This window comes from Mauremys reevesii, linkage group 3 (genome assembly GCF_016161935.1).
Source record: "Mauremys reevesii isolate NIE-2019 linkage group 3, ASM1616193v1, whole genome shotgun sequence".
Taxonomy (NCBI): domain Eukaryota; kingdom Metazoa; phylum Chordata; order Testudines; family Geoemydidae; genus Mauremys; species Mauremys reevesii.
The window spans coordinates 124,028,202-124,054,463 of NC_052625.1; the positions used below are offsets into that span (position 1 = coordinate 124,028,202).

At 42.9% G+C, this 26,262-nt stretch overlaps 1 long non-coding RNA gene across 1 annotated transcript; it reads left to right on the top strand.

Moving 5' to 3' along the window:
• The first annotated feature begins 429 nt into the window (after window positions 1-429).
• LOC120400290 lies at window positions 430-25,580 on the top strand. Its single transcript, XR_005595685.1, has 2 exons — window positions 430-481; window positions 24,213-25,580. It is a non-coding gene; the product is annotated as an uncharacterized LOC120400290 (long non-coding RNA).
• The last annotated feature ends 682 nt before the right edge of the window (window positions 25,581-26,262 follow it).

The window sequence follows — 26,262 nt, forward strand, 5'->3', positions numbered from 1 at the left end:
TGACTATTTTTCAAGCAACCAACTTCTCATTTATTTTCTTTCTTTTCCTCATTTGAAGAATGGGCCTAGGGCTGCTAGGTTGTCCTATACATTTATTATGCATTTTTATCTGTAACCATTTACAAAACATAAGTAATTACAGGATATCTTTTGGGGGTAAAGGGAAAGAAGATAGAGGCAGTGTGAGAGAAATGGTCTAACCTCTCTGTGCTGCATTTCCCATCCCCTGAGATGCTATCTTTGCCAGCAGGTCAAATTTAAGTCAATGGAAGCTGCAAACACTCAGCACTTCTCAGGAGCAGGACTCAGGTGAGGATGGGAGAAACCCCAGGTGGATTAGTTTTGCAAAACTTTGTTGGTTGGGATTTGGTTTTGCAAATTCAAACTCAGTTTAAATTCAGGTTCCAGTTATTCATACTTCACAGTGTTGGGGTTTTTTTTGTTTGTTTGTTTGAGGGTGCTGGTGAAAGGATACCTCTGGGTAAGTAGTTTTGTTAGATCCTATTACCATTGTAGACAGGTAAAACTGGAAAATGGGGGGAAGTCAAGCTTGCTTTTAGTTCTGTAAAATCTCAATGACTGGTTCCAAGTTTGAAAAATCAAAGCCAGGATTGAATTACATTCAGGTTCCCCAAAATACAGGTGTATAATTTGTTTTGATTTGTTTATTTATTAGCTTTACAAAATACATCTTCCAGAGTTCTCTGTGCACATGAACTGCCACCCCCGCAAGTATTTAACTAGGTGGGATGTTAGGCTGAATATCTCCCCTGATCTCAACATTGAGGATAGAACACAGGGAGAGCGTATCTTTCTCAGGGATGTTAGAGGCTAAACTTTATAGGGGTTTATAGGTGAAGACCAGCACCTAGAGTTGCATCTGGAAACAGTGTGGAAGCCAGAGCAGAATGTGGAGCACAGGTGTGATATCTCCTTGTGAGAAACACAACCAAGTGGTTAGAAAGCAGCTTTCTACATTAACCGAGTTTTCAAGAGGTCTCCAGGTGTAACCTCAAGTAAATCACGCTGCAGTAATCCAATCTGGAGAGGTAAAAAAGCCAAGAATGAATGTGGCAAGGTCTAAATCCAAAGAATTGTAGTCTCCCTGCCAAAAAGAGAGAGAGAAAATTTTCTGTTAATGTCTACTACTACTTAATCATCTTAAAAAAAAAAAGGCAGCAAGGGATCCTAGATTATGATCTTTACTGAACAAAACTCTGTGTTAAAGAAGGAAATATTAACTTCAGTGACTCATCTCAACCTCTGATATTTCCTCTATTCTACTAACATCACTTCAGCCTGTTTGGACTGAACTTCAGCCAGTTAGCTCTCATCCAGACCCAGGTTTAGTTAGATACTGGGAAAGGTAAAGGGCTGCATGGTTCAGAGAAAATGAAGAAGAGACACACAGCTGAGTGTCATGATTGTACTGATGGTAGTGTGTCACACTGTCTGGAGTGGCTCACAACTGTGAGTGCCTGTCTCAGTGCAGACTGTCAGAGAACAGGGCAGATTCCCCAAGCTGGTGCTGTGTTCTATAAGTAGATTTGATCCAACCAATAACAAATGTGAACTCCAGGATCACTATACCAGTTTTACCATGGAGTCACAGACAGTTCCCTTAGATTTCCCAGTCTGTCTTACCACCCAGACAAACTGGACTTTGTGATAAAAGGTTATTTAAACCAAAAATCACACCACATCAGGTTTCTCCCAGTCCCAAGAGACTAACCACTTACCCCAGATCAATTGTACTCTAGATCTTACATGAAAGACCATGCTGGCAGCCAGTTCTATAGTAAACTAACTATAGATGTATTAAGTATGAAAAAGAAATGAGAGTTATTGAGAGGTTAAAGCTGGTAAAATATATTAACAGATAAGTAAGTCATAGTTTGTAATTCCAAATGGTGGCAGTGATGTAATGAACTGCCAGTTTCCAAAAAGTCTTTCAGGGTAACACAGATTGTCTCTGGGGATCTCAGGTTTGCATCTGGTACCTTCCCTGTAAGAGTCCAAACAGTCAAAGGTAAAGGATCTTTCCATGAATCCAAATGTATAGTTTCTTCACACAGAAGGCAAGTTGACAGTATCTCTATCCATCTGGGTTTTTCCTTTGATGATGGTGAGTGAGAAATGCACTCACTCTTTTGACTTTAGACCCTCCTACATAATAGTCATTTGCTTTGAATTTAGCATTTTCTGTTAAAGTCCTTAAGTACTTCATTAGTATTTCACAAGAAATGGATTTCTTGATAATAATTTGATGGATTATTTAGTTACAGGAGTATACGCAATGTAAATGTTTGCCATTACATTATAACAGGAACAAATGAGTGACAACAATACAAGTAACATTCCACTAGTTTTCATGAAGTTTAAACATCTGAATACACTGTTACATTTATACTCATTTTGATCTATACTAATACACAAGTGAATTGGCCTGTGGCCCTGATCTGACCTGGTCTAGCAGCATCACACAGCGTAATGCAAACTGTTTCATTGTCTTCCCTGCTGACCTCACATACATACTGAACAGCAAGGGGGAAAGAATAGGAAATTGTAGCATCCCCCCTGAGAAGACCTATCAGACACAAGAACTTTGGAATCTTCCAGAGAGAAAAGATAGCTCACCTCTATGTGTAACTTTATTTTCCCAAGGTTGGGGTTGAGTGTCATCGAGCAAGACAACTTATCAGGCTTCCTGTAGCACTACAAGCAAAATGTTACTATGCGTAGGGAAAGGCATTATCGTTGATAACTTTTACTGACTTATTTCTTTCAGGTCCTTTGCTGTCTCTAGTTTAATAGGATTCACTATCCAGACAAACACTATCATGTATTTGGAATCACCTTAGTGAATTGACCAATACTTTAGTGCTGCCTGTGGTCATACTCGTACAGATGGACATTACCAGCCCACCTCTGAAAGAGATGACAAGCTACCAAAGCTACAATTTGCACAGGTCTTTGTCTGCTGTAGTGAGTATTTTAATGGAAGAAAGTTAATGTAACACTGAGTAGAATTTTTGTGGGACATCATCATGAAGGCCTTCATCATCAGGATGTCCATGTGTGCCTGTGATGGGGTGTCCACCCCACACAAGGCAAAGCAGATTGTTAGGACAATTAGCCTGATAGGCTGCACCTGTGGGAGAGCCAGGGCCTCAAAGGCTAATTGATGACAAAGCCCTGCTGTGCAGGGATAGATACTGAGCTTGTAAAAAGACTGCAGGTTGAGAACAGAAGGGGGCTGTAGGGAAGTAGCTGGTAGTTACTCCCTGAGAGAAAGGGCTACAGAGTTTGGCAAGAAGTCAGAGAGAGAGGTAGCCTGTAGTTACCCCTGTGAGGAGGGAAATTAGGCTGGTAAAACCCATGTAGGGAGGTAGAGGATAGGGCAAGGAAGTAAGAAGGAGTCCAGGGAAATAGTGACAGGGCCTGGGTGTAAGAAGGCCATAGTTACTAGACATAGAGTCACTGGAATGCAACCCGGAGTAGTGGGCAGGCTTGGATTCCTTCACCTGCCACTGGCACAGGACCTGGCTTTGGACTGGAAGATTGTCTGTCTGAAATGGCATGTGGACTGTAGATCCAGTGGGACTTTGATACCCCAGAAGGGGGAAACTATAAAGAGCTGGCCAGAGGGCCAAGACATGAAGAGAGAGCACTGGGAGTCCTGTAGAGTGAGGAGGGATGAGGTGTGAGCTGCTGTTAAAAAGGGGTATCTGACTTGAAAGCTAATCCTCAGACCCTGCCATAGTGAGGTGTGCAATAGTGAGTGGACCCTGCCTCATAAAAATAAAAAGATTGTAAACAGCCATCTTTCTTTTTTCTGTCCTTTATCAGGTAATAATGCTTATTTCCCTTGTCAGAACAATATTTTTGCTTATTAATTACTTACGATCAGTTCATAGGAAAGATTTCAGAAGCCAAGTGATGCAAAAGGCTTAGGAAAGATGGCTTTTTCACTTAAAGGGTCATATATTGGGACCCAATCCAGCAACTCTGGCAATAGAAAACAGCCTGAAAGCTGGCACAGCCAACCGCTGAGTGGAAAACCTCAGGTGGCATAGAGTTGCTCTGGAATTCAAGGAAGTGTGGTGATGTACATGGGAGATACAGGATGTTGATGCTGGTGTCATTGTCAGAAACCAGGGACAACATAATAAGATCAGACTAAAAAAATGGGCTCTCAGACCTTTCTCTGCAGACTGAAATCAGTCCTTGCTATGACTTGCTGTTCATTTTACCATTAGGGCTGCATTGTAAACCAGAGATGCTAATTTACAGTCAACCTTCACCCATTGCAGACTCCCAATGCAGTCTGCTTTCTTCAGTGCCTGTCACCTTTGGTCCCTACCAGTCCTTTAATTAAGCCTACTGCTGCCAATTGATCATCAGAAGCTGGTGAAGCTAACACCACCAAGAACTTCTGCGTTATTATTTATAATACACATATAGGTCTTAACTACAACCAAATGTTGGCAAATGTCACATTAATATTTGTAGGGTGGTTATATACTGGGGATGAATAGGTTGTTGGGGTTTCTTTTTTAATACATGTCTATATTGAGGTAGGGGTGGGGTGAGAAAGAAAACAAGAAAGGACTAGTTAATTGGAAAGACACAAGGACTGAGTAGAGGGCTTTACATTTTTTTGCCTTCCTTCTATCCCATTTGAAGTATTGTGAGCAGGGAGAGTAGATTTGGCAGACAAGGGCCTGTGAGGGAGAGGTTGGGAAGGCAGATGGAGCACAGAGCTAATAAGCAGAGGAAAAGAGTATCCAGAGTGAAAACTGCAGCTAATTATATGACTCCACTGGTGTCCAGGGGCTGTGAGGATGTGCTGCTGGTTCCTCTGTGCAGCCAGGCTGGCTCTTCCCTGGGAAATATTTCTGCTCCTGAGACCACATGACCTGGTGCTTCTCCTATACAGTTGCATGTCCAGAGATGTATTGAGGAGGGGAAGCCCCAGCTAAGCCTCATTTCCTCCCTCCCACTGTGGCCCCGCTGCTCTGGGCAAGTTTCTAAGCACTGGGAATTTATTCGTCCCATGAGCTGGATGTAGGAGGTTTGGGATGGCACGTGGCCTTGCTGATGACTGTGGAGATGTGGGGTGCACCCAGGAGTGGGGTCACACACAATAATTGCTGGTGCTGAGAAGAGAGGGAGCCCTCTCGGGGGTTCATTTCCTGCCCAGCTTTGTGCTGCTGCTGGAGGCATCATTTCTTTGTGCAACTTTTAAGATGTATTTTCTGCTCTTCCAAATTCTGGTGCACTGTGGCTGGTTCTGCTGTAGCCTTCCCACAGCCATGCACAGCAGGCGCAACTGCAGACTGCTACACTGAAGTGTAACACAGGGATCATGGTGTGCATCTCACGTTCATCCCTTCAGAGCCTGAGCATATTGCCTGACCACCAGAGCCGGCCTCTTGTGAATGTGTCCTTTTGCACTGTAGAGTTATAGTTCTAGTATTACATGACTCATTGATTAGTAATTGTATGCACCCTTAGTTTGTTAGTGTAAAATGAAGGGGTGTGTGTGCGCGCTGTTGGAGTGTCAGGGCTGTATTTCCACTGCCCCATCTCTTTAAAGCATGAAGCTCTGCTGAGAGGTCACCAAACCGAACTCTGCTGAGCAAGGTTTGGTGACAGCAGACGTACAGACACCTTGCAAGCCCTCCAGCAGTGGGCTGTGTAAGCTGTGTACCTGGGTTAGGATTCAATGCCATGTTACTGTTTGAATTAGGGAAAGAAGGCAAGGGGGTTGCTAAAAGTTGCCAGGAGCCAGGTTTGGCTGGAAGAGTCAGGAGGCAGAAAAGGAGGTTATGGAGATGTGGTTAAAGAGGAGAAATGGAGGCAATAGGGACAAGCTTTTTTGCATTCCTGGGGAGAGCAGAAAGGAGGAAAGGAGTTCTCTACTATGTCAATTGCAGAACCATATGATAGGTGGATTTATCATATAACTTTGAACACTTCATGGGCCCTCTGCTAACTAATCAATCTCTCCTGGGATTTATTTTAACATTCCAAATACCCGAACAGCTTCAGGCAGCTGGCACTAAATAAAGAAATTAGAACTAAATCCACCCACCAGAGAAATGTTTCCTTCTTCCTCCAGATGTGGATTTTCTCCTGACATTACCCCTACGTTCTGCCCAAGAGGGGCAAAATTCAGTCCTACACCATCAATAAAAACATTGCAGCTATATTGTCTTATTTCATGTCCTGCAGAGGTGGGAGGTATTGAATTTGCATTAGTGAGCAGAGATTCTCAGCTTCCCAGAGCTGAATGGTGCTTGCATCTAGTGCTAGAAACTTCCAAGATGATGGACTTTAAAACTGTAACCTTTTTAGTTACAGAAAATCTTTTTATAGCTGCCACTGAGTTCTGTAACCTCCTGCTCATGTTAATTATGGCATCTGGCATTACAGGGAAGGGATGTGATGCTTTATAAAGATTCTTGCAGAACTCACATACATGACCCTAATATGTAGATTTGTGCAGGTACTGCATGTATGTACATATAGATAGGCAGTTATTTGTTCACCTCACAACAAACAAATCTGACAAAATCAACCTATTTGGCACTGTCTGTATGTGTCTATTTTCACATGCATACAATGAAAGACCCCAAATAAGGACATCAAATTACATTTTAGGGTAAGATTATTGATCAGTTATGGAGTCTCTTTCATAGGACAGTTTTCCAATTCTATACTCACGTGTACAGTGATTGTGCATGAAACTGTTGGCGTATAAAGCTCATTCAGTGTTTCCTTGTCAGTGCATATGAAAGGGTCTGCCTTGTGATAGGCGAGAGTAGGTAGTTCAATATTTATCAATGACTCATAAAATTCAGGTAAGAATTTTGAATTCCATTGTAGATATAATAAAAGCTAGCAGGCATATACAGAATAATAATTTAAAAAAGGCTCCATATATTGGTATTGCTAGTTACGTGAGCTGGAATCTCGTGCAGTTTAATGCAAGGTACAAATTAACTAGCAGATTTCTTCAAGAAAAGTTGATAGCACTGGCATCCACTGAATAAACTGGTATCATTTGAGAGGTTTGATATGTTCAACTGGGTGATCCTCCTCAAGTCAGTGGTCTGTCTCTAGAGATGATTGGGTTCTAATGATGATCAGTCATCAGGGAGTCATCCTTTGAACACAGGGTGTCAGAAAAAAGGATGCTCTTATTTTCAGCTGCCTCTCCAGGGATGTTAGAATGCATCAAATTTTAAAGGCCACATGGCCTGAGGAAATAATGGTGCTCAGAACGAATGAAGGCTAAAACCAAAATTAGGGATATAGAAATGTTTTTGCAATTTAGTAAGGGTAAAATTTCACCCTTACAGACTTCCACTTCATGCTGGTCCATCGGCCCTAAAGTATTTAGGTTTGTACCATTAAAAAGGCTGATTCTGATTCAGATAAAGGGGTGGGACTCCTGTTGATTTTAATGGTATTTGGATGAGGGTACATGAGGAAAGAAATGAGCCCAATGGAGGAACTGGTCCTAAGATAATGAAGCTCATTACAGAATTCCATGTCCATTTTTCTTGTTAGTTTCTCTGTGTATGGTGCTGTGTTACCACAGCATCAGCTTGTGCTGCCTTCATGAAACATCTTGTCTCCAGCTGCATATGGCTGTAGGCACAATCAAAAACACTTGGAGGCTGCCAAGAGCTTCTGACTGGTTAGTTAAGAGTCCTGGGGATACAGACGTGCTGAAATCTGAAGTCTTTTTCTGTCATGCTCAAATGGCAACAAATAGCCAAGCTATAAAAATTGCCAATACAGGAACACTAGTCTTTGACAAGAAAGAAAAAACTAAGGGTATGTCTACACTATGAAATTAGGTTGATTTTATAGAAGTCGATTTTTAGAAATTGATTTTATACAGTCGATTGTGTATGTCGCCACTAAGAGCATTAGGTTGGTGGAGTGCGTCCTCACTACCGTGGCTAGCATCGACTCACGGAGCGGTGCACTGTGGGAAGCCATCCCACAGTTCCTGCAGTCTCCACTGCTCATTGGAATTCTGGGTTAAGTTCCCAATGCCTGAAGGGCCAAAAACATTGTTGCAGGTGGATTTGGGTACATGTCATCAGTCCCCACTCCCTCCCTCCGTGAAATCAACTGCAGACAATCATTTCGCACCTTGTTTCCTGGGTTACCCATGCAGACGCCATAGCACGGCAAGCATGGAGCCCACTCAGCTCACCACTATTGTTGTGAGCATTGTAAGCACCTCGCGCATTATACTGCAGTATGTGCAGAACCCGGCTAAGAGACGGCAGCACAAGGACGATTGTGAGGAGGACATGGACACAGATGTTCCTGAAAGCATGGGATGTGGCAATTGGGACATCATGATGGTGGTGGGGCTGGTTGATACAGCGGAATGCCGATTCTGGGCCCAGCAAACAAGCACAGACTGGTGGGACCACATAGTGTTGTGGGTATGGAATGATTCCCAGTGGCTGCGAAACTTTCACATGCCTAAGGGCACTTTCATGGACCTCTGTGAGTTGCTTTCCCCTGCCCTGAAGTGCAGGATACTAAGATGAGAGCTGCCCTGACAGTTGAGAAGCGAGTGGCGATAGCCCTGTGGAAGCTTGCAATGCCTGACTGCTACCGGTCAGTCAGGAATCAGTTTGGAGTGGGGAAATCTACTGTGGGGGCTGCTGTGATCCAAATAGCCAAGGCAATCACTAACCTTCTGCTATCAAGAGAGTGACTTTGGGAAATGTCCAGGTCACAGTGGATGGCTTTGCTGCAATGGGGTTCCCTAACTGTGGTGGGGTGATAGACGGAATGCATATCCCTTTCTTGGCACCGGACCACCTTGCCAAACAATATGTAAACTGCAAGGGGTACTTCTCAATGGTGCTGCAAGCACTGGTGGATCACAAGAGACGTTTCACCGACATCAACGTGCAATGGCCGGGAAAGGTGCATGACGCTCACATCTTTAGGAACTTGGGCTGTTTGAACAGCTGCAAGAAGGGACTTACTTCCCAGACCAGAAAATTACTGTTGGGGATGTTGAAATGCCAATAGTTATCCTTAGAGACCCAGCCTACCCCTTGCTCCCATGGCTCATGAAGCCATAGACAGGCAGCCTGGACAGTAGTAAGGAACAGTTCAACTATAGGCTGAGCAAGTGCAGAATGGAAGTAGAATGTGTCTTTGGACATTTAAAAGCTTGCTGGCACTGTTTGCTGACTAGGTTAGACCTCAGCACAACCAATATTCCCATTGCTTGCTGTGTGACCATAATATCTGTGAGAGTGAGAGGGAGATGTTTATGGTGGGGTGGGAGGTTGAGGCAGCCGATTTTGAGCAGACAGGCACCAGGGCGATTAGAAGAGCACAGGTAGGTGTGCTACGCATCAGAAAGGCTTTGAAAACCAGTTTCATGACTTTCCAGGCTATGGTGTGACAGTTGTGTGTGTTTCTCCTTGATGCAAACCCACCCCCTTTGTTGATTTTAATTCCCTGAAGGCCAACCACCCTCCCCACCTCCCTTCGATCAGAGCTGGCAAAGGAAATAAAGTCACTATTGTTTTGAAACCATGCGTTCTTTCTTTATTAATTAAAAAAAGAGGGAGATAACTAATCAGGTAGCCCGGGTGGGGTAGGGGAGGAGGGAAGGACAAGGCCACATTGCTTGTTGTAGCCACACTACAAATCAAAACTGTTTGAATGGCAGCCTTCTGTGGCTTGGGCCATCCTCTGGAGTGGAGTGGCTGGGTGCCCAGAGCCTCCCCACCCCATTCTTGGGCGTCTGGGTGAGGAGGATATGGAACTTGGGGAGGAGGGCAGTTGGTTATACAGTGGATGCAGTGGTGTCTTGTTGGCTTTCCTCCAGCTCCACCAGATGCCTGAGCATGTCCGTTTGCTCCCCCATTAGCCTCAGTGTCACCTCCTGCCTCTTCTCATCACACTCACTGCCTGCTTTCCTGCTCTCTGTCACTGTTTGCCTCCATGCATTCAGCTGTGCCCTATCAGTGCGGGAGGACTGCATGAGCTCGGAAAACATGTAATTGCGAGTGCTTTTTTTTTGCCTTCTAATCTGCGATAACCTCAGGGACAGAGATGATGGGGGAGCATGGAAGCATTTTCACCTGCAGGGGGATAAAAGGGGAGAGTAAAATTTAAGATGATTCATTTCTGAGAACAAAAGGAAGACTCTTTCACAGTGAATCAAGCAATTCACAGCAGACAGCACATGTGCTTTAGGTACAAGGTTGCATTTTGCCTTTTATATTGAGCAATTGCCGGTATGGTGACATATCACACATGGCTGGGCAACAGAATTCATTTTCCAGGTAGCCATGGTAAGCCAAAGGGTACTTGGGTTTGGCTTCTAACGTCTTCATAACATGTGGGAATGTTTTCAAACTGCATCACCCTCCTTTCCCATAGTAAGCAATGCCTGTTGGGTTTGCCATTAAAAAAGAGGGGTTGCGGTTTTTGGGTGGATGTGCAGCACACATCTCCCCCAACCCCTCCATATTTGGGATGATCCCTTCACCCCTCCCCCCACCATGTGGCTATTCTCCGGGATGATCCCTTTTAGCCAAGTGCAAACAGCCCTACATGAATGGTGTCCTTTTACTGTTCCCTTACACAAATTCCCCTATTTCAAGCAGGTGACCATGAATGATATCACTCTCATGAGGCTAATGCAGAAAGATATAGACCGAATGTTGCCTGAATGCGACCAAAACCCAGGACCATTCGCTGCCATGCTTTGTGCTGCAATGATTCCGGACTACTTGCTACTGTCTTGACATGGTAAAGTGTCCTACCGTGGAGGACGAAATAATGCAGCCCTCCCCAGAAACCTTCTGCAAAGGCTTTCGGAGTACCTCCAGGAGAGCTTCATGGAGATGTCCCTGGAGGATTTCCGCTCCATACCCAGACATGTTAACAGACTTTTCCAGTAGCTGTACTGGCTGCGAATGCATCCCAAGTTTTCAGGGAAAATCAAACATTAAACACAATTGCTTTTAAACCCTGTACTTTAGTTACAAAGGTGCACTCACCAGAGGTGTCTTCTCTGCCTTCAGGGTCAGGAATCCCGCCTTGGGAGGGTATTGGCTCCAGAGTGATGAAAAGGTCCTGGCTGCCGGGGAGAACAGATTCATTGCTTGCCTACTGTGCATTCTCCTCCTTCTTCTCCTCCTTTTCCTCATCCACAAAATCTTCCTCCATGTTGCGTGAGACTCCCACTTTGCAGGTGTCCACGGACAATGGCAGGTTAGTGGTAGGGTCCCCCCCAGAATGCCATGCAACTGATCATAGAAGCGACATGAATATAGAAGCTGACCCAGAGCAACCTTTTGCCTCCTTTGTCTTTTAGTAGGCTTGCCTGAGCTCCTTGACTTTCACATGGCACTGCTGTGTGTCCCTGTTGTAGCCTCTTCCATCATGCCCTGTGCGATTTTGACATATATATTGGCATTTCTTCTTTTTGATCAGAGTTCTGCCTGCACAGATTCTTCTCCCCATACAGCAATCAGATCTAGTGTCTCCCGTTTGCTCCATGCTGGAGCTCGTTTGTGATTCTGGGGGAACTGCATGGTCACCTGTGCTGCCGAGCTTGCCACACTGACCAAATAGGAAATGAAATTCAAAAGTTCCTGGGGCTTTTTCTGTGAACCTGGCTAGTGCATCGGAGTTGAAAGTGCTGCCCAGAGAGGTCACATTGGAGCACTCTGGGATAGTTCCTGGAGGCCAATAACGTCGATTTGCGTCCACACTACCCCAAATTCGACCCAGCAAGGTCGATTTTAATGCTACTCCCCTTGCCAGGGAGAAGTACAGAAGTCAATTTTAAGAGCCCTTTAGGTCGACGGAATGGGGTTGCTTGTGTAGACGCATTCATTATAAAATCGACCTAACGTGGCTAAATTTGACCTAACTCTGTAGTGTAGACCAGGGCTAAGGATGACTCATGTGCATGTAACCAGAACATGACATATAAAAAAAAAAGCTCCAGTTATGTCTTCTTAATATCCAGCCCTGACAGAGATCATTGATCTATTGCTCATCAATATTTTTAATAATGCAGTCCATAAAGTTTACTGTACGAAGTACAAACTTCATATTGATTTAGAATTTAACTGTATTCCTTTAAAATATTAATCTTGGTAAATAATAAAACATGAGTTTTCAGTGTGGAACACCAAATAAAAATTCTAGATTTTTTTTCTTCCTCCTTAGAGACTTGCAGACTACCATGGTGGCTGTGGAAGAAACAGGCTAATATAATTAATTGATTCTGTGGACACCAGCTTATTTATCAATGTCACTTGGAAACAGGAAGATGGGAGTAAATCTTTTAGGATAATCCCCTATAAGTAACTACCATTGGAATAGAGACCTCCCATGGACTATTCTTCCAAAAGTTTCTATAATGGACTCATTAAATGGTTATTCATGCAACATATCTGCAAACATTAGAGGACTCCTAAGATGGCACCCTTCTTGCAAGGTGGTCTTCTAGTATATTTTGGATCAATAGGGTTGAGGGAGGGATGTTTTCTTAGCCCAGCTTACACTCTGAATATTACTCACACATGATCTGTCATTTAGTGTTACGTATACATTTTTAAATTGATACCATAGCTATTTATTTTACCCATTGTCAGTAAATACAAGTAGGTACAGTACGAATATTACAGTTAACATCCTCTCTATCTTTATGCAGTGTACAGTAGTTGTAGCTACATGTCCCAGGATATTAGAGTGACAGTGTGGGTGAGAGATAATACCTTTTATTGGACCAACTTCTGTTGGTGAGAGAGACAAGCTTTCAAGCCACACAGAGCTCTTCATCACAGCTGTGATGCTTTGAGTACCTTTCCCAGAGCTGAAGAGGAGCTCTGTGTGGCTTGAAAGCTAGTCTCTCTCACCAACAGAAGTTGGTCTGATAAAACTCACTTTGTCTCTAATATTTCACCTATCTACAGATACACTGGCCCATTTACCCTTTTCACATACTCTGGTCCATTTCTCCACCACATTCATCTGTGTCACCTCCACATTTCTCTCGCTTTTTAAAATTTTATCATTCTCCATGTTTAGTTCTCTTTGCCTATAACTCATTTTGTCTTATTCCTTCTCAGTCTCTCCCCCTTCCCCATTTGAATGTTAATTTTCTTCCCTTTCTTGTCTCCTTGCCTGTTTCCTAGCTCTTTTCCTCTTTCCCCACACACTTGTATCTCCTCATTCCTCTTTACTCTCCTTCTCACTTTCTCCTAATCTCCTACTAACTTTTATCCCTGCTTTCTGCTCTTCTTTTCCCTCCTATCATCCTATTGGCTGTCTGCCGATATGTTCCACTTGTCTCTTCAGTTTAGCACAGCACATAAGGGTTTGTCTAGATTAGGAAAAGAGGTCAAGATTAGATCAAAGTAGGCTAGCATGTGATAGCTAACTGGGACTTATCCTGACCTAGTCCTTAGTGTAGACATAGATTAAAACCTTTTAGTTCAATTTATCTGGTCACATTCAACCCTAGGTTAGCCCCCCACGTATGTTGTTTATTTACAAGCTCTAGACAGCTTTTCGAAGCTAGACTTCCTTTTTTTAAGAAGACATTTCTTTTGTGCTAACATTCTTTTATTTCCTTTGGTAAACATGACAGGGATGGTCTGGATAACACTTAGTCTTGCCAGGAGTTCAGGGCTCTGAACTAGATGAACTCTCAAGGTCCCTTCCAATCCTCTGATTGTTATTTGTCTGGATTGTTTGCCCTCCCAGCATTCTTCTACACCTTTTTCTTCTGAATTCAGAAGTTGTTTCAGTTCTCTTTAGCACACACCAAAATATTAAGAAATGTTTTCTCACATCAATTTTTTTGTTTTTTGAAACTTTTTATTAATGTCTTATTTTAACTTTTCTTTAACATACTGCATTGTACTTATTTATTCAGGTTAACAGTCAAAGAACCTGACTAAGGCCACTTCTTTAGCCCAGCCAATGACACCCATCAGCAACCCAGGATAAGTGATGAGAAGTGGATCTCACATCTCAAGAACTGTAGTGTCTCTTTAGAATCAGTAAAAAGCAACAAAGAGTCCTGTGCACCTTAAAAACTAACGGATGTATTGGAGCATAATCTGTTAGTCTTTAAGGTGCCACAGGACTCTTGCTTTTTACAGATCCAGACTAACACGACTACCCCTCTGATACTTTAGAATCAGTGTTACCTAAAGCTACCCAATTGTGTGATCAGATCTGTGTAGGTGCAGCTCTGTTCTCAGTGAAGCCCACTTATGCTGATCCAGCAGCATTTTCTTTGACATCAGCATCCTCATCTTAGAGTACGAACAAGAAAAACTCAGGTACAAGGAAAAGTCTGGTATGCAGGATTATTGGTAGTTTGGCTCCCCGCCCCCCGGAATTCAAGTTAAAAATGGTGCTAAATAATGCAACAGTTTTGCAGGAAAGTTTAAAACCTTATTTTTAATTCTAGGATGAATTCCTCCCTCCCTCATTGTTTATGTAAAAGCTGATCATTTGTACAAGGAGCTTTTAAACACTAGACTAGAATAAGTAGCTATGAGCCATCACCAGCCTCTTTCGTGTCTGTTCCATCATGCTGAAGAATTTGGGAATTACTCATTCGTAAATAACAATATTTACATACAATACAGGAGTTTGGGTGGTTCTAGCAGATCTCTGCTGGCAAGGAGTGAGGAGAGACTCTCAAGTAGTTCCATTGTTGTGATGATGATGTTGGTGGCCGAAGATACTTGTCTAAATGGTGGATGAAAGTCATCAATGAACGGTTGAGCCACTGACCTTCCAAATGTGAAATGGCACAAAGTTCTTTGCAAACAAACTAGGTAAAATTGCAACCTGCCACATAAGGACACTTTTAGAGAATAGTTTTTGCTAGGTTACCCCCGTACACTTTTGACAATTAGGATTAATGTGATTCCCCCACCTCCCGGGTGTAACAGAGTGCTGGGCAACAGCAGATGAGCCAGCCAGCACTCTGGTCACTGCAAGTCTAATTATTCCAGAGCAGACCTCATTAAGAAGAGCTGTGCCTAATTGATGGGCTGAGGACAACTAAGATGCTAACTAGGCCATTAGGAAGATGATACAAAATACACAGGAAGTAAGTGGGAAGGGGGGAAGCACAATGAGAGAGGGTGAGAGAGGTTTCTCTTCCTGGCTTGCCTCAGGAGCTGATAGCTCCCTAGGACTGAGGAGTGAGGCTATAGAGTATAAAAGGATGGTGGAAATCAATATTGTAAGTAAACTGCACTGGGTGACTTACCAGCAAATAAGGTCTCTGAGCTCTTTGTGGACTTGAGCAGAGGCAGAAGCAAACAGGACCTACCACATCCAGGTTTAACCTTAAAATCAGAGGCTTGATTATCTGTTGCTGTGCATCTTGTGACTTCATTTACATCAGTGCAAAGTGGGAGGTAAAACATTAATGAAACAGAATAGTAGTGTGTTACACCCACTTTGCATTCAATTTACATTGGTTCAAATGATTACACAAAGTGTAGGGATATAGACAGTTTGTGAATCCTTGAGTGAAATCCTGGCCTCTTTGAAGTTAATGCTGAAACTCCCATGGACTTCCATGGGGTGAGAATTTTACCCTCTACTTACATCCTATTGATGCAGCTATTCCTCAAATATCCTGGGCCTCATAACCAGTGATAACTACGGCTCCCCTCTTGGATTCTCAGCTCCTAGGGGCTGGACTCTTCATTGCATAACACCAGTTTGCCATTGGAGTAACTCCTCTGAAACTGCTGGAGTTACTTTGGTGTGACTTCGTGGAATTCAGCTGAATTACTCTAGCATACCACTGGTGTATTTCTCTGAGCATTAAGGTAAATAGATGGACGTTTCATCTTCTTCAGGTGTCTCAGCCCCCATGACTGACATTGTCACTATTTCCAGTGAATGGCTGTCACCTACCCTGAAAGGTTTAAAAGAAGGAAGGCTTGTTTATTAGTTTTTTTTAACCTCTCTGTTGCTTGCTTTTAAGGTAAGAGTGTGGGAACAGATAGTGGAAACCTTTGATAGACTAGTGAAAATAGTGAAATAGAATAGTGTCCATAATGAACTATGTGAGGGAAAAGATGCTACCTATTAAAGTAATAATCAAGTCATCTTAAAGAAGGGGTGGGGGGAGGACAATCTTTCCCTCAGGACTTCTGTCCCCCCCCCCCCCCCGCACACACCCACCATTCCCCCTTCCTCCCCCATCCTTTCTACATGAACACTGAAAACTGTTCATGGCTTTAGCAGCAGGCTTTTGGGGGTTTTGTGTGTGTGTGCTTTTCATATGATAATTGGTAGACTCTATGGCAACCATTGAAAAAAGAAGGCCTGAAAACAAAAGCTGCAGCAGGAGAGGATCAGTGCATATGCACTGGGTCTGTAGGAATAACGACAGCGACTCACTCTTCAGAAAGGTATCTGGTGGCAGGTTGTCAAAAGGTTTTTTGTTTTAACTCGAGCAGAGTTTATAATTAATGCAGAGGTTTTATGAGTCCAAATTTTACTCCAAGCTTTTCTTTTTTTTAAAAAAAAATCTAAATTAAGTATCTGCAACGAGCCTGCTTTGTTTCTAGTGTGGTCACACTTTCTAGTAGCCAATTGGAATGGAAGAGATAAAGAATAGATTTAGAGTAACATCCTGCTTGCCTTATTCATGATTAGCTATATTTATTTCAAAGGGGCTACACAGATGACTAAAGTGAGCAGGATGTAGCTCTTGGAGTGCTAATGTCATGTGTAATTAGTCTTTCATTGGAGGATTTATTTATTTATGCATTTCTCTGAAACAGAATTTTGATCTGAGCTAACGGAGTTATTAAATATCCTGCCCTGTTTGTGGAACTGTAAATTAATATTTTGTAGGCTGTGCTTTTCCTGAAGTGCTAGGTTGAAGTATCACATCATGCAGTGTCTTGTATAGTGATAGGACGACAAAGACATTTCTATTATTGTTTCCTCAGCCAATAAGTACAGCTCAAGTTTGACTTTACTAGATAACAAAACATAAATTCACACTCCTGACATAAAAAGAACATACATATTAAAAGGAAAAAAAATTATCACACTTATTATGCACATAGCTCCCTGATGTCACAATTTTGATATTATACCTCTACCCCGATATAACGCTGTCCTCAGGAGCCAAAAAATCTTACTGCGTTATAGGTGAAACCGTGTTATATCGAACTTGCTTTGATCCACTGGAGTGCGCAGCCCCCCCCCCGGCCCCCGAGTGCTGCTTTACTGCATTATATCCAAATTCATGTTATATCAGGTCGCATTATATCGAGGTAGAGGTGTACTTGAAGCCAGCTAGAATTCATTGAAAATGTTGTATCGGAGACTGCATGTGGTCTCACTAATCTTCTTGTTTCTATAATCATTTTTCCCCCATGAGCATTACTCAGATTTTTAGCAAATTACATTAACATTAATCATTTATTTTTGTGCCTGTAAGAAATTGTGCTACACACATTACAATATTTTCTCTGTTTGAATGAATACTGGAGCTTTCATTACCACAACTTCATCAAGACTCGGTTTATAATGATGTATAGTAATAATACCAAAGGGGTTAAAAATGATTTGTCACTTTGTTGCATAGTATTGGCCTCTGTAACTTTAAGAGTTGTGTTTTACAAAACTACGTTTATATACTTTAAAGGGACTATACACATCAGACTAATATAATAAAAATCTCCTTCCTTGTTTGGGCAACTGCGGTCATTCTAATCATGCTGTAGAAACTGGGCTAAAAGAAAGAGGAAGAGTTGAAACTATGAAGAAGAACCAGGACCATAATAATAATAATATTCTGTAAACAAGGAAGGATGATTCTTTCATGCTACAGGTTCCTTTCCATACATAAAGCAGTTTATTTTTTTCCCTTTTGCTCAGTGTTCTCATAAGCTATGTTCTGGCTTAGCATTTATGTGCAAAAAGCCTCCATTGGAATCAGACCATTGTAAAACTGGCACAACAGAGTGGTAAACCAGACTCTCACCGTTCAGTACAACATAACTAATTTGCCAGAGTTCCAGCTGCTTTTCTTTTCCTGTCCCATGACTTCTCTCAATCTTCCTTCCTCTTCTTTTTGATGTCCCACGTCCTCCATTCTTTCCTTTTGTGGGTGTGTGTGTGTAGATGACCGTGTGCAGCTGAGGCTAAATTATTACAAAAATGACTCAGCGGATACACAGTTGAGGGATTGGTGGTGAGTTAGGGTGCTTTAAAACTCCTCAATCACTTCACAGAGAGAGCTTCACATGCTTGGCGACTCAGCTGGATGCAGTAGGGTGACCAGATGTCCCAATTTTATAGGGACAGTCTCAATTTTGGGGTCTTTTTCTTATATAGGCTCCCATTACCCCCCACCCCCTGTCCCTATTTTTCACACTTGCTCTCTGGTCACCCTAGAATGCAGTGTCAGAGAGTCACACTAATAAGTAAACCAAGATGCAAAATAATTCTGTGCCTCTGATGAACAAGTTGAAAAGACTTTAAGTCATATTTAAACTCCAGACTGGAAATTCCAAATTCTCCATTATCCCCTTCTCATGTGGATAACTGGATCAGTCCTACTGTGTCTCTGAAATGCAGGTGCTTGTACTTCAAAGCAGAAACTATGAGGTATGCCTATAAGACAGAATGTAGGCTGTTTACAAAGGGCTGGGCTATTGTTTATTGTTTACTATCATTTCACTGGTATTCTCCTGTGTGATTCAGAAATCAGTGAAGACTGGCCAGAAACCCATTCCGTTTTGTGAAAACCTTTCATTCCACAGCAGAAACAAGAGCTCACCACAGAATAGCCCAATGCTTAGGGCACTCCCATGCGATATAGCAGATCCAGCTTCAAGTCTCTGCAAACCACCTGGCTACTGGTTGTTTTGGGTGTGGTCTCTCTGTGAACAATAATTCCCTGCTAGACATCAGAAAATTTTCATCAAAACCAATACGTTCCCATGAAACATTTCAGTTTCAACAAATGGCATTTTTGGATGGAAAAAGTTTCACTGAAAATATATTGACTAGCTTTAGCTTTGGAAACAACTTTCAAAGTCACACAAGTGACTTAAGATCATGCAGTGAAAGACCAGGGAATAGAACTAGCTCCAAAGTGCACACGTCACTTTTGAAAATTTTACTCTTTGCCTTATTTGAGAACAAGAAGGTTCCAATATATCAAGGTGACCATCTGTTGTAAACCAAATCCAGGCCAGTGTATTAGTGAATAGTTTTACACTTGGATGGCTTCAGGAAGAAGCGCTCTCACTAAGGGGGGGGAACCTTATTTAGTTCCATTTTAAAAGGGAATATTCCTGGGTTAAACGGGGAGAGGCATGTGGGGGGTGAGGGGAAGCCAGCCTGCAGGAAAATATTATCTGGCCAGCAAAAAGAAAAAAATATATAACCAAAAAAAAAAAAGGGGGGGGGCGGAGTTTTCCTATTCACATGGCAGGTTACTTCAGGCTTATAGTGTTAGTTAGTCCCTACTTGCTTTCTGAGGGAGGCTGGCTGGCAGGCTAGCAAGGAGGTTATGAGGCTAATGTTTTTCAAAAAATGAAGGATGACATCACCTCTAATTGATCAGCATTACTATTGGGAGGGGATAAAATCCACTCCAGTCAAAACATTGTACAGAGGATGATGTGTGATTTCAAGTAGAAAGGGTTCATAATCATTAAGGTCTATGACCATAATATAAGCAGAATATAATCTGTGCTTTCTTATATATCTCATTTATACAGTGCATCCCAAGGCACAGTACAACCCATTAAAAGAAGCCTGGAAAATAAAATCGCTTCTGAACTGGATAAGTCATAGAAAACCAAAATATATCTTATGCCTTGTTTTAAAATCAGCAATATTATGTCTTTCAGACCAGACTAAGGCCTGGTCTACACTACACGTTTAAACCGGTTTTAGGAGCATTAAACCGATTTAACGCCACACCCGTCCACACTAAGAGGCCCTTTATATCGGTATAAAGGGCTCTTTAAACCAGTTTCTGTACTCCTCCCTAACGAGAGGAGTAGCACTAATATCGGTATTACCATATCGGATTAGGGTTAGTGTGGCCGCAGATCGACGGTATTGGCCTCCGGGCGGTATCCCACAGTGCACCACTGACCGCTCTGGACAGCAATCTGAACTCGGATGCAGTGGCCAGGTAGACAGGAAAAGCCCCGCGAACTTTTGAATATTTCCTGTTTGCCCAGCGTGGAGCTCCGATCAGCACGTGTGGTGATGCAGTTCAAAATCAAAATAAAGAAAGAGCTCCCGCATGGACCATGCGGACGTGATCGCTGTAAGGGCAGGCAAATCTGTTCTATCAGCGCTCCATTACAGAAGACGAATTAAAAAACATTTTTAAAAAATCTCCAGACAGACGCCATAGCAGGGACTCAGCGCACTGCTGTGTGACAAGCGCAACGGAAAGCCAAAGAATCAAATGGACGCTCATGGACTGGAGGACTCAAGCTATCCCACAGTTCCTGCAGTCTCCGAAAATCATTTGCATTCTTGGTGAGCTCCAAATGCTTCTAGGGTCAAACACAGTGTCCGCGGTGGGACAGGGCATAGCTCGGCAATTTACGCACCCCCCCACCTACCCCCAGAAGTGAAAGGGAAAACAATCCTCTCTTGACTCTTTTACATGTCACCCTATCTTTACTGAATGCTCCAGATAGACGCAATGCTGCAGCACTCAACACCAACATCCTTGCTCCCCCCCCCCCCCCGCCATGGGTGGCTGATGGTGCAATTTGACTGATATCCATTGTCATCATCAGCCTATTGGCACATGGGGCAGTGCAAAAGGACTGGTAACCATGCCGACTAGCATCCATGAGGTCGATCAAGGGCGCCTGGCCCTAATTTTTCCTGGTAGATGGTGCAGTATGGCTGGTAACCATCCTCATCATAGCAACAGGAGGCTGAACTCCATCAGCCCCCACCCTTCATGTGTAAAGAAAAGATTCAATTGCCCCTGGACTAGCAGAGGGATGCTGGGCTCCTCTCCTCCACACTCCTTACTGTCCTGTCTGGACTATCATAGCAGCTGGAGTCTGCCTTCCACTCATTTCTCACTAACAAGTCACTGTGTCTTATTCCTGCATTCTTTATTACTTCATCACACAAGTGGGGGGACAATGCTATGGTAGCCCAGGAAGGCTGGGGGAAGAATGGAATCAACAGGTGGGGTTGTTGCAGGAGCACCTCCTGTGAATAGCAAACAGCTCATGATTTCTGCTGGATCTGACACAGAGCAGCTGTGCTCTCTGGTTCTATGATACAGTGGTTCTCTAGTACACTTGCCCATATTCTAGGCAGGACTGATTCTATTTTTAGATATAAAAAAGGAGGGATTGACTCAGGGAGTCATTCCCAATTTTGGCTTTTGCGCCCCTGGCTAAGAGCAGCCAGGGGCACTTATGACAGCAACAGATTGTGCAGTGCAAAAGGACTGGTAACCATGATCATCTTTTTACCAATTTATGGATTGGTAGATGGTACAGTATGGCTGGTAACCATCTCTGCTGTCATGCAAAAGCAAAAGCATGCTGCTGTGTAGCGCTGCTGAATCGCCTCTGTCAGCGGCATCTAGTACACATATGGTGACAGTCACAAAAGGCAAAACAGGCTCCATGATTGCCGTGCTATGGCATCTGCCAGGGCAATCCAGGGAAAAAAGCCGCAAAATGCTTGTCTGCCGTTGCTTTCCCAGAGGAAGGAGTGACTGACGACATTTACCCAGAACCACCCGCGACAATGATTTTTGCCCCATCAGGCACTGGGATCTCAACCCGGAAATTCCAAGGGGCGGGGGAGGCTGCGGGAACTATGGGATAGCTATGGAATAGCTACCCACAGTGCAACGCTCCAGAAGTCGATGCTAGCCTCGGACCGTGGACACACACCACCGATTTAATGTGTTCAGTGTGGCCGCGCGCACTCGATTTTATACAATCTGTTTTACAAAACCGGTTTATGCAAATTCGGAATAGTCCCGTAGTGTAGACGTACCCTAAGAGAGAGAGAGAGTACTGCAGACTTGAAGGGCAAGATAGCTGGAGGCTGAAAAAGCCTACTGTGAGTCATCATAAAGCTTACATCACTGTATCTCAGAGCCCAAGGCTATCTCTAAAGAGCCAGGAAATCACAAAAGTGCAGTGTAATTGTTTTTCAGGCAGTGTGCTTGGAAATCCCATCCTACTTCCATTTTAAATAAAGGATCCCTAAACCAAATGTGTCTTTTGACCTAGAATAGTTAGTTTGAAAGAGTTCAAAAACCCATTAGATAATCGTGTCTTATGCGTGCTGTGGATAAAAACACATACAATCTCTCTGTTGGCTTTTGGGTTTGCATTTTATTTATTGAATGTACTATGGTTCTAGATCTCCATGCTAATGTAACTATTCAGCATTCTGGAACAATAAGGACAATGGTTTCTTGGGGATTTGTTGCTTAGATGGGTTCACCTTGGTCTTTTCCCTGAACATAAAGGGAGAAGCAGATCTGAAAACCAAGTGAAAATGGCAATTTATTGTCAAATCTTTATGATAGATTGTGTGGGGACAGCATCCTAGCAAAAAGGATAAACAATCTTGTAAGCATAAAAAAAGCACATCTGTATGTAATGTCCTAATGTAGAATTTACTTCGGCTTGCATGCTGTCCTCAGGCCCCAATGTAGCTAAGTACTTAAGCTTGTGCTTAACTTTAAGCACACAATTAGTTCTTCTGTTGTCAGTGGGGCTCTTCATTTACATTTAAGCACATGCCTACGTGCTTTGCTGGTTGAGGCAGTAGTGATTTGGCAGCTGATTCCTGCATCAACCCAATTGGCAGTCCTAAGTCCCCCAGTCTAGGACAGATGCTCAGAGTGCAGGGCATAAGTGTATAGTCAACTGACCATATCTTTGTCCTGAGCGAAATCTTGGTCCCATTGAAATCAATGGAAATTTATTTCAGTGAGTTAAGATTTCTTTCTCTGTATTCTTAAGGATTGTGGTGGGTGAAAAGCAGAGAAGGAGAAAATGGAAAGCAAAGCTAAGCCACTTTCCAGGGCTCCCACAGTTGAGATTTTGGCTGCCAGGCTGCTGACAACATCCATTCAATTTAATCCTAATGTCAAGAGAAAGGGACCCAGTATAAGTGATGGTCGAACAAATTATCACCAATCAGCAGCAAGTGGATAAGTAAAATGGCACCTCTCCTTCAGTGCCTCTGCTTACCTCGATGACAAACCCAAGCTTTACTAACATAGCACTACAGAGCCAATACAACTGAGGATCAGGGAGCAAATTTTTTTCTGCCTTGCACATCAAGGTAGAAAAGATGTTTTTTAAGAACAGATTAAGACAAACACCTGTCAGGGATGGTCTAGGGATATCAGCACTATTGCTAATGAAGTACCAATGGCTGAATCTTTACTGTGGATTATGACAATGTGCCAGAAGAAAACCAGTTTGACTCTCAGATCCCAATATGAGTTTGCAGGGCTGACAGTTAGAAAATCGATCTTTTTACTCATAAACTGAGCAAATATGGGCTGGCTGTCACTAACACTGAAAACATGTTTCAGTGGAGTCCAGCTACCATCCCACAGCAATATTAAAATACTATTCTGTTGCTTTGCCTGTGTATATGAGCATGTGAGATTAAAATTCATTTTCTGCATTTTCATGCCAGGGAAACTTGATGGAGTGTTTGGGGGAAAGGGGCATGAACACAGCAGAAGCAAATTCATTTTCAAATTCAAATGAATATTCATTAAACCTACTCCCACCCCACCCCTAGTATTCTCCAAGCTCTAGATAATGCCATTTTAATGACAAGGCTTCACATTTTTGGACTCTTATAATTGCTGTTACCGGTACACATGCTGCTACAGAGACATTCCCTGTTGATTATTTCCTAATTGTTGTCTATTTTTGGAACCTTAAAAAATCTCTTTTAGAGATGTATGCTTTGAATTTTGTCTCTACACTTTAATGATCCATCCCCTTGGAATAAGATTTGGGGGCCAATATGAAGGATCATTGTAACCCATCTTAGTCTACAGATTGGAATAGGGAATTTGCTATTTGAATAACATTATCAGATTCTGCTGATCTGTTGTTTTAACTGGTATTGACATTTTTCAGTCTTTAGCACTGCAACTGTCACACAGCCACCACAGGAGCAATGTCCTATTTGGAGTGATCCATTACTTACCCGTAAGGATGAGGATGGCTCGGGGAAGCAGTTCCATGGAGATTTGCAACAAGTGGAAGAGCAACAAAGCTAGAGATTGTTTTACAAAACAAAACCATCAAAAAGATTGAAATACATGAAGAGAAACAGAACCAAAGGAAGAGAAAGAAGGATGTAACTGTAAAAGCACTGCATGCCTCATCCCACCGCCATTGAAGTTGATGGCTGTTTTTCTATTGATTTTAATGGGATTTGGACTGGACCCTATGTGCTGTATATGCTAGGAGAGAACTGTGAACTGCTGGGAATGTTATATGATAGTATACTAGATGCATAACAATGTACATTGAACAATCCAAGAGCAATGCCCAGTAGGAAGGCTTCCAGGACTTCACGGACCCTAACCAAAACTCTCAGTCCGAGAGTAGTGGTGGAGGACTATTGGAAGTTTGTAGGGATGGAGCAAGGGGGACTTGGAGGGTTTGACCACTGTATGTGCTGGTCAAAAACTAGAAACATTTTCATGAAAAAAAATTGAAATTTTTATGCAAGAAAAATTTCCATCAACGTTTTGCACGTTTGGGAGCAGCTCAGCATTCTGTACATTCCCTTGCCAAATGGAATTTTGTTGTCAGGGCAGGGCCGGCTCCAGGCACTAGCGCAGCAAGCTGGTGCTTGGGGCGGCCCAAGGAAGGGGACGGCACGTCCGGGTCTTAGGCGGCAATTCAGGGGCGGGTCCCTCAGTCCCTCATGGAGGGAAGGACCTGCCGCCGAATTACCACCAAAGAATGAAGCGGCGCAGTAGAGCAGCCATTGAAGTGCCACTAAAAAAGCTGGAGCCGGTCCTGTGTCAGGGTAGTCTCCCATGTTTTGGCTAGCCCATTAGTGCCTTAATCATTGGGGCTTTTTCCATTGCCCTTGAGAGGCTATTTCACAAATCGAATAGACCTGATTGCTGAAAATGTTTCCTGGTATCTAGCCTGTTTTGCAACTAAGAAATTCTGGCATCCCTTAAAATAACAATAATAAAATAGGGAACATTATTGAATAAATAATATAGCTCAAACATTAATCTATTTTAATAACATACCAATTATAAATTGGTGCATTTATTTCCCATGAATGTGAAAGGACAGACCCCAGGGAGTTATTTTGCAAATTTCCACTCTCATCCTTTCCAATACAGATTTAATCTCCAGTATGCTAGTAGTCCAGTTTTTGACTTTACCTCAATGAAGACTGTATGTAATTGACTTTTTATAACTCATCAACTTCCCCATGAGTCCACTGTATTAAACCCAGTGTGTTTTTAAAAGATATAATTTACTGATTAGCACTTCCTAGTTACTTTTCAGTCTCTGTATACACACGGTTATGCAATTCAGGTAACTTCATAAAACGCAGCAAAACCAAACTTTTCAATGTCTGGAAGGAGTTTATTTTAATTATTTCCCCCCATGTACTTTGTCCCTATTAATATGAATCATTTTGATGACATATAATTTAGTGTTATGGGCCAAAGTATACTCCCTAGGGGTGAGTGTGTGCATCGGGGGGGAGGGGGCGGGGGGAAGATAGCTTTCATACACCCATCCAAGAGAATACAGGCTGTATGTGGCTGCAATTCATGTCTCTGCAATTGGCAGTGCTGGGAAAGGGGGCCTGCTAGCTCTGCTTGCTGCACTGACTGGCCCCAGAGGAGGCCTTTGGGGGGCAGGCTGTGGGAGTGGCCATACTCCTTTCCCCATTTGCCAGGGTGGCTACGCTGGGAGGACCATTTGTTCCATTGCTTTCAAGGTGCAGCGAGACTGTGTCTGCTCTGTGTTTCTGCCAGTACACCAGAGGCACTATGCCTAGCAGAGTCATAATGTGTCTTGACATTTGTTCCCTAATATAGCTTAGTCTCGTAGGACTCCAACATGGGGAGTGCAATGTTAAATACACTGCAGTCCCTTCAACCACCTTCCCTTCTGTAATCTGTGAGCACAATGTCTTACCCTG